The sequence below is a fragment of the Misgurnus anguillicaudatus genome, chromosome 12 (genome assembly GCF_027580225.2).
Source record: "Misgurnus anguillicaudatus chromosome 12, ASM2758022v2, whole genome shotgun sequence".
In the NCBI taxonomy this organism is placed as follows: domain Eukaryota; kingdom Metazoa; phylum Chordata; class Actinopteri; order Cypriniformes; family Cobitidae; genus Misgurnus; species Misgurnus anguillicaudatus.
In genome coordinates, this window is record NC_073348.2 from 4,767,179 (window position 1) to 4,780,556 (window position 13,378).

Here is a 13,378-nt window from a genome sequence, read left to right on the forward strand (position 1 = left end):
CGAGCTCGACCTATCCACCCCAAGGACATCGATGCGGTACGGAAACATCTGCAAGAGCTGTTATCTGCTGGAGTCATTAGAGCGTCAGAATCTCCCTTTGCTTCGCCCATCGTAGTTGTAAGGAAGAAGGACAATTCTGTGCGCCTGTGTATTGATTTCAGGAAGCTAAATTCACAAACCATCAAAGATGCTTACGCCTTGCCAAATTTAGAAGAAGTTTTCTCTGTGTTGACGGGGTCGAAGTGGTTCTCTGTCCTTGACTTAAAGTCAGGATACTATCAAGTTGAGATGGAGGAAGCTGACAAGTGCAAGACGGCCTTTGTCTGTCCCCTGGGGTTCTGGGAATTTAATCGCATGCCTCAGGGGATTTCCAATGCCCCAAGCACGTTTCAAAGGTTGATGGAGCGATGTATGGGGAGTCTAAACCGGAAGGAAGTATTGGTCTTCATTGACGACTTGATAGTTTTCTCAGAAAGCCTGGAAGAGCATGAGTCAAGGCTGTTGCATGTTTTAACACGGCTCAAAGAGTATGGATTAAAGTTGTCACCTGAGAAATGCAAATTTTTCCAGACTTCGGTCCGATACTTAGGTCATATTGTGTCTGAAAATGGAGTGGAGACAGATCCAGTGAAAATCGAAGCCCTTAAAACCTGGCCAAGGCCTAGAAATCTCAAGGAGTTAAGATCTTTCCTGGGTTTCTCAGGGTATTATAGAAGATTTGTACAGGATTTTTCAAAGATCGTCAAGCCACTTAATGACCTCACAGTAGGATATGCACCGCTTCGAAAAGTTCACAATCAAATGAAGAAGAGTGCACAGTACCGTGACCACAAAGAGCAGTTTGGAGATAGATGGGATCACTCATGCCAGCAAGCCTTTGACTTGATTATTGAAAAACTGACTACTTCTCCTGTCTTAGGATTTGCAGATCCAAAGCTTCCTTACATTCTGCATACCGACGCCAGCACCACCGGGCTCGGGGCAGCCTTGTACCAAAGACAAGAAGGACAGATGCGAGTAATTGCATTTGCAAGTCGAGGGTTGACAAAGAGTGAAACCAAGTATCCAGCTCACAAGTTGGAGTTCCTGGCTCTTAAATGGGCGGTAACCTCCAAATTCAATGATTACCTGTATGGAGCAGAGTTTGTGGTGGTAACAGATAGCAACCCATTGACTTACATTTTGACGTCTGCAAAACTGGATGCCACCAGTTACCGTTGGTTGTCGAGCCTGTCCACCTATAATTTTAAGCTTCAGTATAGAGCTGGAAGTCAGAATCGTGATGCTGATGGACTTTCTAGGCGTCCACATGGAGAGCCTTTAGATGATCTAGTGTCCCAAAAAGAGAGGGAGAGGATAAAACAGTTCACCCTTCATCGGTTGAGTGAAACAGGAGTAGAGGATTCTGTGATTCTACCAGAGGCAATAAACGCCATTTGTGAAAGACATCAACTCAGAGAGTTCCTAGATGATGTTGGTTTGTCGGATGCCTCTATTACTCTTGTCAAGTCTTTGGCTCTACATGCTGATGTCTTACCTGATGGGTTTGAACAGGAAGATGAACACGGGCTCCCTGTAATTCCTTATCTTTCTCGAGAGGAGCTGATAAAGCAGCAAAAGATGGATCCCGACCTTAAAGTCATCATGGATTGGATGGAATGGAATGATAAGCCTCCAGACCCAAAGAGTCATCCCCATACAGTTGCTTTGTGGATAAGGGAATGGAATCGACTTAAACTGATTGAAGGAGTGCTCTACAGGGAGAGAACAGATCAAGGGGTCACACACTATCAACTAACCTTACCTGTTGCTTTGCGAGGAATGGTTCTGAAGAGCCTACATGATGACATGGGGCACATGGGTATGGAGAGAACTATTGACCTCATCAGAAATAGATTCTTTTGGCCCAAAATGGCACTAGCTGTGGAAGAAAAAATCAAGACATGTGAGAGGTGTGTACGTAGGAAGATGCCCCCAGAGAAAGCCGCTGCTTTGGTGAACATCAAGACCACGAGACCGTTGGAGTTAGTCTGTATGGACTTTTTGTCTCTGGAACCAGATAGGAGCAATACTAAGGACATACTAGTCATAACGGACCACTTCACCAAATATGCAGTGGCGATCCCTACGAGAAACCAAAAAGCCCAAACTGTGGCTAGGTGTTTATGGGACAACTTTTTTGTACATTATGGCTTTCCAGAGAGGTTGCACAGCGACCAAGGGCCAGACTTTGAATCTCGACTGATCAAAGAGTTGTGTGACATTGCCGGTGTCCGTAAAGTGAGAACTACCCCATACCACCCGAGGGGAAACCCGGTGGAGAGATTTAATAGGACCCTTCTTCAGATGTTGGGTACTCTTGAAAATAAGAAAAAGTCTTGCTGGAAGGATTTTGTGAGACCCATGGTGCATGCATACAACTGCACTCGAAGTGATGTGACTGGGTATACTCCCTATGAACTCATGTTTGGGAGGCAGCCCAGATTGCCTGTCGACTTGGCTTTTGGTCTGCCAGTAAATAAGCCTACCAAGACTCACTCTCAATATGTGAAGGACTTAAAAGAGTGTCTGAGAGAAAGCTATGAGATTGCCATGAAGACCGCAGCAAAAGTAGCTGACCGTAACAAGCGCAGATTTGACAAGCATGTGGTTGTTTCTACCCTTGAAGTGGGAGATAAAGTACTGGTACGGAATGTGAAGCTGAGAGGGAAGAACAAGCTGGCGGACAAATGGGAGCCAGATGTTTATGTTGTTCTTCGGAAAGTTGAAGATATCCCAGTGTATACAGTTCAGCCAGAGGGGAGAAATGGACCCGTTCGCACCCTACATCGTGACTTGCTTCGGCCTTGTGGTTTCATACCTGCGAGTGAAGATGAGGAATCTGTCCCTCCAAAGGCCTGTCATAGACCAAGAACCAGATTACAAACTGGCAATAAAGCAGCTTACCAAGAGCATGTGGCAAGCAGTCAGTCGGATTCAGACGATGACCTGATTTGTATTAGAAATCAGGAACAACAGCTGGAATTCACTACAACCAACATCTCACCTTCTTGCAGATGTCCAACAATTGTACCAAACTTACCTGAAGTAAAGTCCGGGGAAACGCCGTCCGCCACTGTGAACCCTGAAAAAGAAAACTTACCTGAGAGACTCGATGAAATCCTCATAGACAATCAAGCAAGGGATGATGATGGATATAACCTACCTGTGATGGATCAATTTAGTAATGACACAACTGCAATTGAACCTGAAAGAGAGAATTTGCAATTGAAATACCTTGTAGGAACTGATGCATTAAATAACTTACCTGTGCAGAACAAACAACAAGACCAGGGGTCTGTTGAGCCCCCATCTGAGACCCTCAATGAGGAGGATGAAAGGGGTGATGGCCTGATACAGGATGAATCTGTAAATTTGAGTACTCAAGACAGCCTAATTGAGACTGGCCAGAGGGTAGAAGATGTCCCCAGGCGCTCTCAGAGACATTGTGAGCCACCTAAGAGGCTGCAGTACCCTAAGTTGGGTAATCCCCTTTCATTAGTCGTACAGTCATTACTGCAAGGGCTCAGTACAGCCTTCACTGTGTCATTGGAAGAGCCTGATTCTCTTAAGAGTACGTCTGTGGAAATGTATGGTGGATATCCCTCTGCGATTGTTTCGCAGCCTAAAAGATGCAGCGGGACCTGCATATCTTCCAGAAGGGGAGAGTGTAACCCGGGTAATCCAGTTACTAGTTAAGATTAAGAATTATAAAATAATAATAAAGTGAAATATAATAAAATAATTAAGTGAAGAAAAGTGAGAAAAGTAAGAAAGGAGGAAAGTTCTAGAAGGAAAACTGTTTTGCCCAATCACAGCCCTTATTTCAGTGACTGACTCTCCATAGAGCCAATGTTAGCAGCACTTTCATAAGCCCCGCCCACAACCTGCAGTGGCGCTGCTAGACTGTCAGTTTGAAAGACAGAGTGGGAGAGTGAAACGGAGCAGCTACACAGAGCGATATTCAGAGATCCTCTATAAGAAAGTTTTAAAATAGATCGCGAATAACTTTGGATGCAGTAAATAGTCATATTTCTGAACGGATTCGATTACGTGAAGTTGTCATTGGAGTGAGAGGACGACAAAGCAAAGATTTGTGAACTGAAAGTGGATGAAATCCAACGGAGAATTGGAGTGTTGCAAATGAGCTTATTTGAATATATATGAAGTTATTGCCTTGGTGAGTCACATTTTACGTAATACATTATCTGAGAAAAGTGTCATTAACTAAATAAGCTATTGATATGCAGTGTTTACATGGGCCACGTGAGCACAGCGTGAGCTGTAGTATTAGCATGAGGGCTAAAGCTAATTTCACGTGTAAAGATGCTGATGAAATGTGATTGTGAAATTTATGTTTATAAGTTCAATAAGTGTTGAAACATGATTTAATATCTTAATCGAAGTATATACATGATTTTTGCTGTTAAGATATTTGCTGTTAAAAAGTTGAAATTGATATTGATTATCTTTCTGCCTTGTATTTCTTCAAGGCTGGGTTTTTGTTTTGTCTATGATCTATTCTACGTGATTTCCTGTGAGAGATTCCTGTTTTGTGCCATATTTAATCCTTCTGGAGAGGAATCTGTGTATCTGACGTGATTAAATATGCACAATGGCGAGCCATCAATGAACCTGTTTCCACTTTGAACTGTGCTAAGATTCACCAACTGGTAGGAAATTTCCAATTTTTTCTTGCTTTTGGACACAAAAAAGACTCTCGTTCGTTGAACTCTTGATATTTTTTTTCTTCTACCAAAAGGAGAGATTGTCTTTTGAACTTGAGCTCATTGAGAGAGTTTAATAACTCTTGTTACTGAACTGAATCATTTGATTCACGAACTGTGTTCAACTGAGTTGTTTGATCTCTATTGGAACTGAACTGAATCATTTGATTCACGAACTGTGTTCAACTGAGTCGTTTGATCATTATTCGAACTGAATTGAATCAATTTGATGCATTTGTGTATTTTCAGCTCATATTGTTGAGTATTCTGTTGAGTTTGAAAAGAAAAGTGATCTGTTCTGAGAAATTTGAATCACATTCAGTGTTCTGAGTTAAATTGAATGTCATTTCAATATTTTTTGGGGTTTTATTGAATGTAATATTTTGCTGAAGGTCATATTATTTGTAAAATACTTTCCCTGAAGTGAAAGAAAAACACACTACTGTTTTATTTTGGGAGTTTTATTTATTTTTATATTTTGTGAAGAGTGTGAAACTTCAAATTGAATTGAATCTGTCAAACTGTTGAATTCTTGATCCTATAAGAAATGAAAGAAGATTGTTAATTGTTGATCTTCACTGTTAACAACTGAGTCTATATCTGTGAATTATTCATTGAACAAATAACAAAATAGAAATTTTTTATAATAATACAATTCACTGAATCAGAACAAAACTTTGTCAGTCACTTACTCACCTGCTGTACTGCCTCCACTCTCCAGTAGACGTTCCTTGCTTCTGATATTCATTGGCCCAGACTGAAAATTATTACTAGCTGTAGCGCAATCAGTTACGTTGCACGTTACATGTTACACTCCCACTCCGAAGCGTAAATCGTTTTGGCAGTGCCCGTGTGAGGACCGAGATATTTTGTTTTTCACTCGTAAACCATGTTGTTAATCCAAATATCAGCGCGATTCCGATAGACCCGGCTCAAAGCTTTGCGACCCAAAGACCGTTAGTTTTACAGTACTGTCATTCAGGTATGTCGAATTAATTAAAAGTAATCATTGCAGTGTGCCGCACAAGTGATTTTATAGGTTTTCACTCGTAAACAATGTCCTCCTTACGCCATCTTTTTACCACTATCTGAAGACCGCCTGACCTATCTCAGTAAGTTACGGGCTCAGGGTCTTTACTGTCATCAAAACAACACGTCATCCATAAAGGCGGCACTCGTTCCATGGACCGTTGCTGCCCTCTTCCGGACATCTATTAGCCTAAAAATAATATATATATATTTGGTTTAGTACGAACTTATGTTTTTAGTTACATTTATTATATCAGTCAGATCGTTCTTACCACAATATGATCTTATTTAACATTTTAAAATATTAATATGAATATTAATCCGTGTTAAACAACAAAGCCCCAGCACCATGGCAGCGACGCCCCCACCCATCCCCCACCACAAAACATTTCAACACAAGCTTCCAGTCACCCAATTCAACTTAATCCAGGCGTCGAACGAGATCGCAGCTCTGAAATATGTCCCGTTATAATGGTGAGAGAAACGATTTTATTAATATTTTTGTTGGGGGTGATTACAAATTTTATTACGACTAACGTTATTTCTACTCGCGGTTATATTTGTGAACGAAGTTTACTATGGCTTTCTCTCATATTTCTTATTAATCAAAATATTGTAAATATTATCACAATGCTCACGATTTTCTGATTTGTGTTTTTAACGCTTACAATATTATAAAATCAAGTTTCTGAAAACTCTCGTCTCTTAACGTTTCTCTAAGCTAAGCTAAGTCGGTTGTAAGCCTTTTGATGCTTTTTCGGCTATCATTTAAAATAATCGCATTGCATGCGGTTCATGTTTTTGATACTTTTGTGAAAATAAAAAACTTTTGTATGTCGCACAACAATGACGTACTATGACGCTGAAATCATAGGACGCTCGACTATCGCAGACATTGACATTTTTAGATAAACTAGCCGTAAAAAATTGTTAACGCTATTTTAATTTTCATCTGAAATGGTTGTAATCTTTTAGTAATGCTTCCCATGTGGTTTTTTTTCTTTGCTTTTTAGCTCACAGAGGCTCATTTTGGCAACATTCGTTATAGCGCTTCAGTAGAGCGGGGTGCCATTTTGGACTGAATATTCTTCATAGAGCTTCGCTAACGCGGCCGCCATTTTGGAATGAAAATTCGCACAGCCAAAATGGAGGCTGTGGACAAAGTTGTCCGGTAGAGGGAGGCATCGGACAGCATATTGTGCCTTTTCATTTTGTTACACTGACTAGATGGAGAACACCGTGGCACCCTGTCAGCCTGCTGTAGTTAGTTGAGCGCTGTGTAAGCTGCAGGACGTCCGCTCAGCATATGTAAATAAATAAATAAAGATTTCTATAAGCAGCCTAGATATCTCCACATCTCTATGCGCAGCGAGATATTACAGAAACCAAATGTGAAACAGGAAGACGTCGCAATGATAATATATCTCACTGTAATCTCCCCCAACGAATTATATATTTAATTTTTTAACGTTTAAAGGATAACACAGGTCTGTTTCTTAGGTACATGTGATGGTTCCCTTATCGACTTTCAAAATCTGTGTAAGTATCTAATTGTCTTAATATCTTTTTGCAGAAAATAAAATTTAATTATTTGTGATAGTCAATTCTGCTTGAAAAAATCTCATTTAAATATCTTTAAAAATTCAGAGACTGCTATTTTAATAGCGTAATTCTAAATTATTTATTTGAAATAGTGACTATACCTCTACACGACAACTACGCCGCTGGCGACGGTAAATGCTTTTCTTTATTTATCTTTGCTTATTTTTATTTTATATATTTAATATTATTATTTACTATTATTATTTATTTATTTATTTATTTTTTTTATTTATTTATTTATTTATTTTTTTAATGGTAATAAATCTATGTTTCAGGTCTTGCTGATTCGACTACGGGTGAATTTCCTCGCGAGCCGAGTGTTGAACAGGTGGTCATAGATTTGACGGCCGAACACGACGGGGACGAAGTGATAGATCTTTCAGATCCCTTGCTGGAGGAGGGGTTCAACGGTGATGCAACAGAGGTCCTACCGCTATACGGTGAGCCATCTTTTCACTCGTTGAATATAAACGGTAGTCGCAGCTTGCTTATGTCTGTTATGTTTACTCATGCAGAAAACTGTCTCGGGCGTAGCGATTGCGAGCCTGGCCGTAGCACCTCACAGCATAACGGTTGGGTCCAGTCTGAGCCTGGCTGTAGCACCTCACAGCATAACGGTCGGGTCCAGTCGTCTTGGGCTAGTGATCATAGCGAATGCGCCGATGATGAGGCGGACTGGTCCGGGTAGCCGATAAAAGCTTGGGATCAAGCGTCCTGGTCCGGCGACAACAGCTTACCGTCGAGCGGTCAACAGACCCCAAACACTATCCAACCTTCCATTCATGAAAATAACGCTTGGGATCAAGACTCATTACCATCGAGCGGTCAACAGACGCCAAACAGTATTCAACTCCCCGTCGATGAAAATAACGATGGAAACTTAGAGCTGGCTCAAATTGAACAGCTTCATATCAGATTAGACGCTTTTGACCGCAGACTAAACGCGCTAGAAGATCTTATGCGTCAGGTTTACGGTCAACAGGGTGCTCATGACGGCGCTTTTCACTTGGGTCTAGATAGACAGCGTTTAGCTATAGAGGAAATAGCTCATGATTTACGACAACAAATTCAAAATGCAGAGAATTCAATGAATCGTTTGCACGACTTAACTTTCGAGCAGACGAGAGAAAGACGTCCAATGCCCGAAGCCGTTTATGCTATGGTTTTCCCGATATTTTATCCGTAGTGCAATTTTTTATAAGACATAGCATTTTTTACTCTATATCCTATGCTATTTCACATTTATCTACCTCGTGTTTTAGCATGTATTTTGTTTTCATCTAGCATTTATCTACTTCATGTTTTAGCATGTATTTTGTTTTCATCTAGCATTTATCTACTTCATGTTTTAGCATGTATTTTGTTTTCATCTAGCATTTATCTACCTCATGTTTTAGCATGTATTTTGTTTTCATCTAGCATTTATCTACCTCATGTGTTTATGGTTTTAGCAATTATCTACCTCATGTTTTAGCATGTATTTTGTTTTCATCTAGCATTTATCTATCTCATCTGTTTATGGTTTTAGCAATTATCTAGCATTTATCTACCTCGTGTTTTAGCATGTATTTTGTTTTCATCTAGCATTTATCTACCTCGTGTGTTTAAGATTTTACAGTTATCTACTTTTTGTAACATCTGAAAATTAATGTACAATGAATAATGATAATTGTTCAGACGCTGCGCATAGCAGTCATTCTCTTTCAGATCAGTCACAGGGTGCAATGTCTGAAGAGGTCGGTAGGTCGCAACAACAATTGTTAAATGCTTATCCGAATTCTGAGTCGTCGCAGCAATTCATCCATTTTGATTCGGACCCTCAACTACAAGAACTGTTAAATACACTTTACGCATACACACAGCAAGATGGCGGTGCGCTACCAAACACCTCAGGTCCATCTACTACCTCGGATACATCTACAGACGCTATCGAAACTACCTCGGATACACCTACAGACGCTATCGAACCGATACAGACGCCCCCTTCCGATACACCGTCGCTGAGCAGAGTCGACATCGAAGCGTTGATACGAGATGGCGGAACCGTAAACGACTTTCACGTTTATCCGAGACCTCGTTTCAATAGCGTGGAACTGCAGAGATCCATGAATCTGAGAGAGATTAGAGCCACAGATTTAGCATCGTATCACATACGCCTGCACGACACTATGAACGAAATGGTAACATTGGCAAGACAAATCGGAGGCGACAACAGCGTGATCAATTTCACACTAAGAGGTCCGAGTCTCAAATCTGACGTATCGGCAATTTTACACCCGGGAAATAATTACGACGTCGCGTTATTTACAGATCAAATTGAAAAAATTTTACAGAGCGACGAGCGACTATTGTGTGATGATATGGTCGAGATAGGTGCTACCATAGCAATGAACAGACAGGGGGGTGTTCGACGCAAACTCACGGATTTGGCTCTTGACCAGGTGATCAAAAGAAAAAAGACGAGTTTGTTTTGTCCTACGAATATCTCTAATAATTTATGCTTCTCTATCTGTCTCGCACATTTTCTCGATCCCGCACTACCTGAGAGCGAACTGGAAAGACGCGCCGCGGCGATTCAGAATGACGCGGGGTTCTCTATTCAAGACAAGATCGGCCTTTGCGACGTAACGAAGTTTGAGGGTATTTTCGACGTCAAAATAGTCGTTTTTTACAGAACGCCCGATGGTCCGGTAGAAACATTTGCAAATCAGAGCGAACCCCATCCAAAAACGCTGCACCTCTATTTATACGACGAACACTTTTACACGATTCTCAATCTAAAGGCGTTCATCGGCACCGGCTACGTATGCGAGTTCTGCTATAAAGGGTACAACGACGTTAAACTTCACCACTGTAGCCGGATCTGCAACGTGTGTTTCGACCCCGATTGCTACAAACATCCTAAAAGAACCGTACATTGCTCTGATTGTTTGCGATTCTGCAAATCCGATTACTGTTACAAAGCGCACAAGAAAATACCCCGGGGCAGAGACCGTGTGCCGTGCGATATGATAAAATACTGTAAATCGTGCAACAGACGCTACGATGTTTCGGGCGCTAGAGATAATCACAAATGCAAGCCTTTCCAATGCGTCCATTGCGGCGAAGATCTCGGGGTAGAGGGGATGCACCAGTGCTTTATACGCCCTATAAATCCCAAAGATACTAGCGAGAAGTACATCTTCTACGATTTTGAAACCCGTTACGAAAACGGAAAACACGTCGCCAACTTTGTATGCACAATCACTTTTCAAGGTGAGAAATTTGTAGCGGAAGGGCCCTACTGTGTATCGTACCTAATCAACAATTTCAGGCAACGCCGATACAAAGGCTACACTTTCATTGCCCACTACGCATCCAAATTCGATTCTTTTCTCATTTTGGAATATTTTTGCAAAGCGGGACTCACGTTGGACATCATCATGCAAGGGTGCAAATTAATCTACATGTACGACGAAGTGTATGCCCAGAGATATATCGACAGCTACTCGTTCATTCCCATGGCCTTGTCTAAGATGCCTGCCGCGCTAAACTTGACTACGATGGAAAAGGGGTACTTTCCCCATCATTTCAACAGGGTGGAAAACGAGAGTTATGTAGGCCCCTACCCTGATAAAAAGTTTTACGGCTACGATAACATGACCGACAAAACCAGGCAAAGTTTGACGAGTGGTACGCCACCGTCTCTGATAAAGTCTTTGACTTCAGACAAGAGCTGTACGAGTACGGCGTGAACGACGTGGTCTTATTACGCGAAGCTTGCATGAAATACCGCGACGCGTTCATCGCATGCACCGAGCTCGACCCCTTCAACTTTACAACGCTGGCTAGTTGTTGTATGGGCGTGTTTAAAACGCATTATCTCGACAGTAAGACGTTGGCTCTTACGCACAACAGCGCGTACGTTCAAAAGAGTAAGACGTACTCGAACGCTTCGATAGAATGGCTCGAGTATGTTAAAAAGACTCGAAACTTGGACATTCACCATGCCTTGAATCACGGTGAAGTGTCTATCGGTAAATATTACCTGGACGGGTTTGTGGAAATCCAAGGTACGAGATACGGTTTCGAATATGCCGGTTGCCTGTTCCACGGCCATCCGTGCCGCTATCCAGCCCATTACACGCATCCCATGTCGGCCGTACCCTACGGCGTTCTCAGGAGACAGTTTGACGAAAAGGTCGATATTCTGCAGAATGCGTACGGGTTAAAAATCGAGGTAATGTGGGAGTGCGAATGGACCAAAATGAAACGAGACGATCCCTCGGTAAAAGAATTTATGAGTACCTACTCTGCTCCGGAGAGACTGAAGCCCAGGGACGCTCTCTTTGGCGGACGAACGAACGCCTACAAACTCTATCACAAAACGGCGGAAGGAGAAAGAATAAGCTACGTCGATTTCACCAGCTTGTATCCCTTCTGTCAGTCTACGAAAACCTACCCCATCGGTCACCCCGAAATCATTTTCAACGATTTCGAGCCGATCGAAAACTATTACGGCCTTATCAAGGCCGTCGTGTACCCTCCCCGTAAATTACTGCACCCCGTACTGCCTTATAGATGCAATGGGAAATTATTTTTTCCACTGTGTCGTACTTGCGCTCATGCTGAAAATCAGACGTCGTGCTGCAGTCACACTGATGAAGAAAGGGCGCTCACGGGTAGCTGGGTCAGTATTGAGCTTTTGAAGGCCGTCGAAAAGGGGTACGTGATCGCTAGGATCGACGAAGTTTGGCATTTTCCCCAACGTTCTGATACGCTGTTTCGTGATTACGTGAAAACGTTTTTGCAATTGAAACAGCAAGCGTCCGGTTACCCCTCAAACGTAGTCACGGACGCGGACAAAGCCAAGTACATTAGAGATTATTACAAAAAAGAGGGGATTTGTCTCGACCCCGAAAAGATCAGTTACAACCCCGCTCAGAGATCCATCAATAAACTACTGCTGAACTCTCTTTGGGGACGCTTTTCTATGCGCGAGAACCTCCCCAAAACACTACTCGTGAAAAAGCCTGAAGATTTCACCAGAATTGTTTTCAACGAAATCGCAGGGCTGAAATATTTCACGTTCGTCTCGGACGACGTAGCTCTCGTTCAGTTTCAAAAACCCGAAGGTGATTTGTGCAAAACAAACGACATTAACGTGTTCGTAGGGGCATTTACGACCGCTCACGCGCGACTGGAGTTGTACGAACTCATGGATAAACTCGGCGATCGTTTGTTATACTCCGACACAGACAGCGTTATATTCGTTTCTAGGGATGGCGACTGGGATCCACCGCTGGGGGATTATCTGGGGGAGCTGACGAACGAATTGGACGATGGTGATTTCATAACAGAGTTCTGTTCTAGCGGACCAAAGTCTTACGGCTATCGTACCGCTAAAGGAAAGGTAACCATGAAGGCTAAAGGAATAACCCTAAATGCAGAAAATTCTCAAACGATCCGGTTAGACACTCTGATTGATCTGGTTGACGGCTATGCTAAATCGCGCGATAACTCGCGCTGCCTCCTGGCGCGTACTGAAAACATTGTGAGAGATAAAAAGCATCTCACACTGCACAACAAATCAGTCGTCAAAAGGTTTAGAGTCGTTTATAACAAAAGAAGACTGTTGGGAAACGGCTGCACCCTTCCGTATGGGTACTGAACACAGGGGCCTGCGGGAGGCTTCTAATTTTGATTTCAGGCTCCAACACCCTTTCTCATGCATCGTCAGTGGACCCTCCAATTCAGGAAAGTCTTTTTTTGTTAAACTGTTGTTGGAAAATGCAACTAATGTGATTTCTAAGAAGATTAACCGCATTGTGTTTTTGTACGATTGTTGGCAACCTCTGTATGATGAACTGCTTAAAATGTACAACATTAAATTTGTTGAAGGAATACCACAGAGTCTGAATGATGATGATTTATTCCCGAACGATCAGAATTCGTTACTCGTGCTAGACGACTGTATGGACGAGGCTAGCGCAAACAAGGAG

General features: G+C 42.2%; 1 protein-coding gene across 1 annotated transcript in view; it reads right to left on the reverse strand.

The window, feature by feature from the left end:
- Positions 1-13,378, reverse strand: part of LOC141368955 (uncharacterized) — a 246,497-nt gene that overhangs the window by 149,505 nt on the left and 83,614 nt on the right. The window lies entirely within an intron of this gene.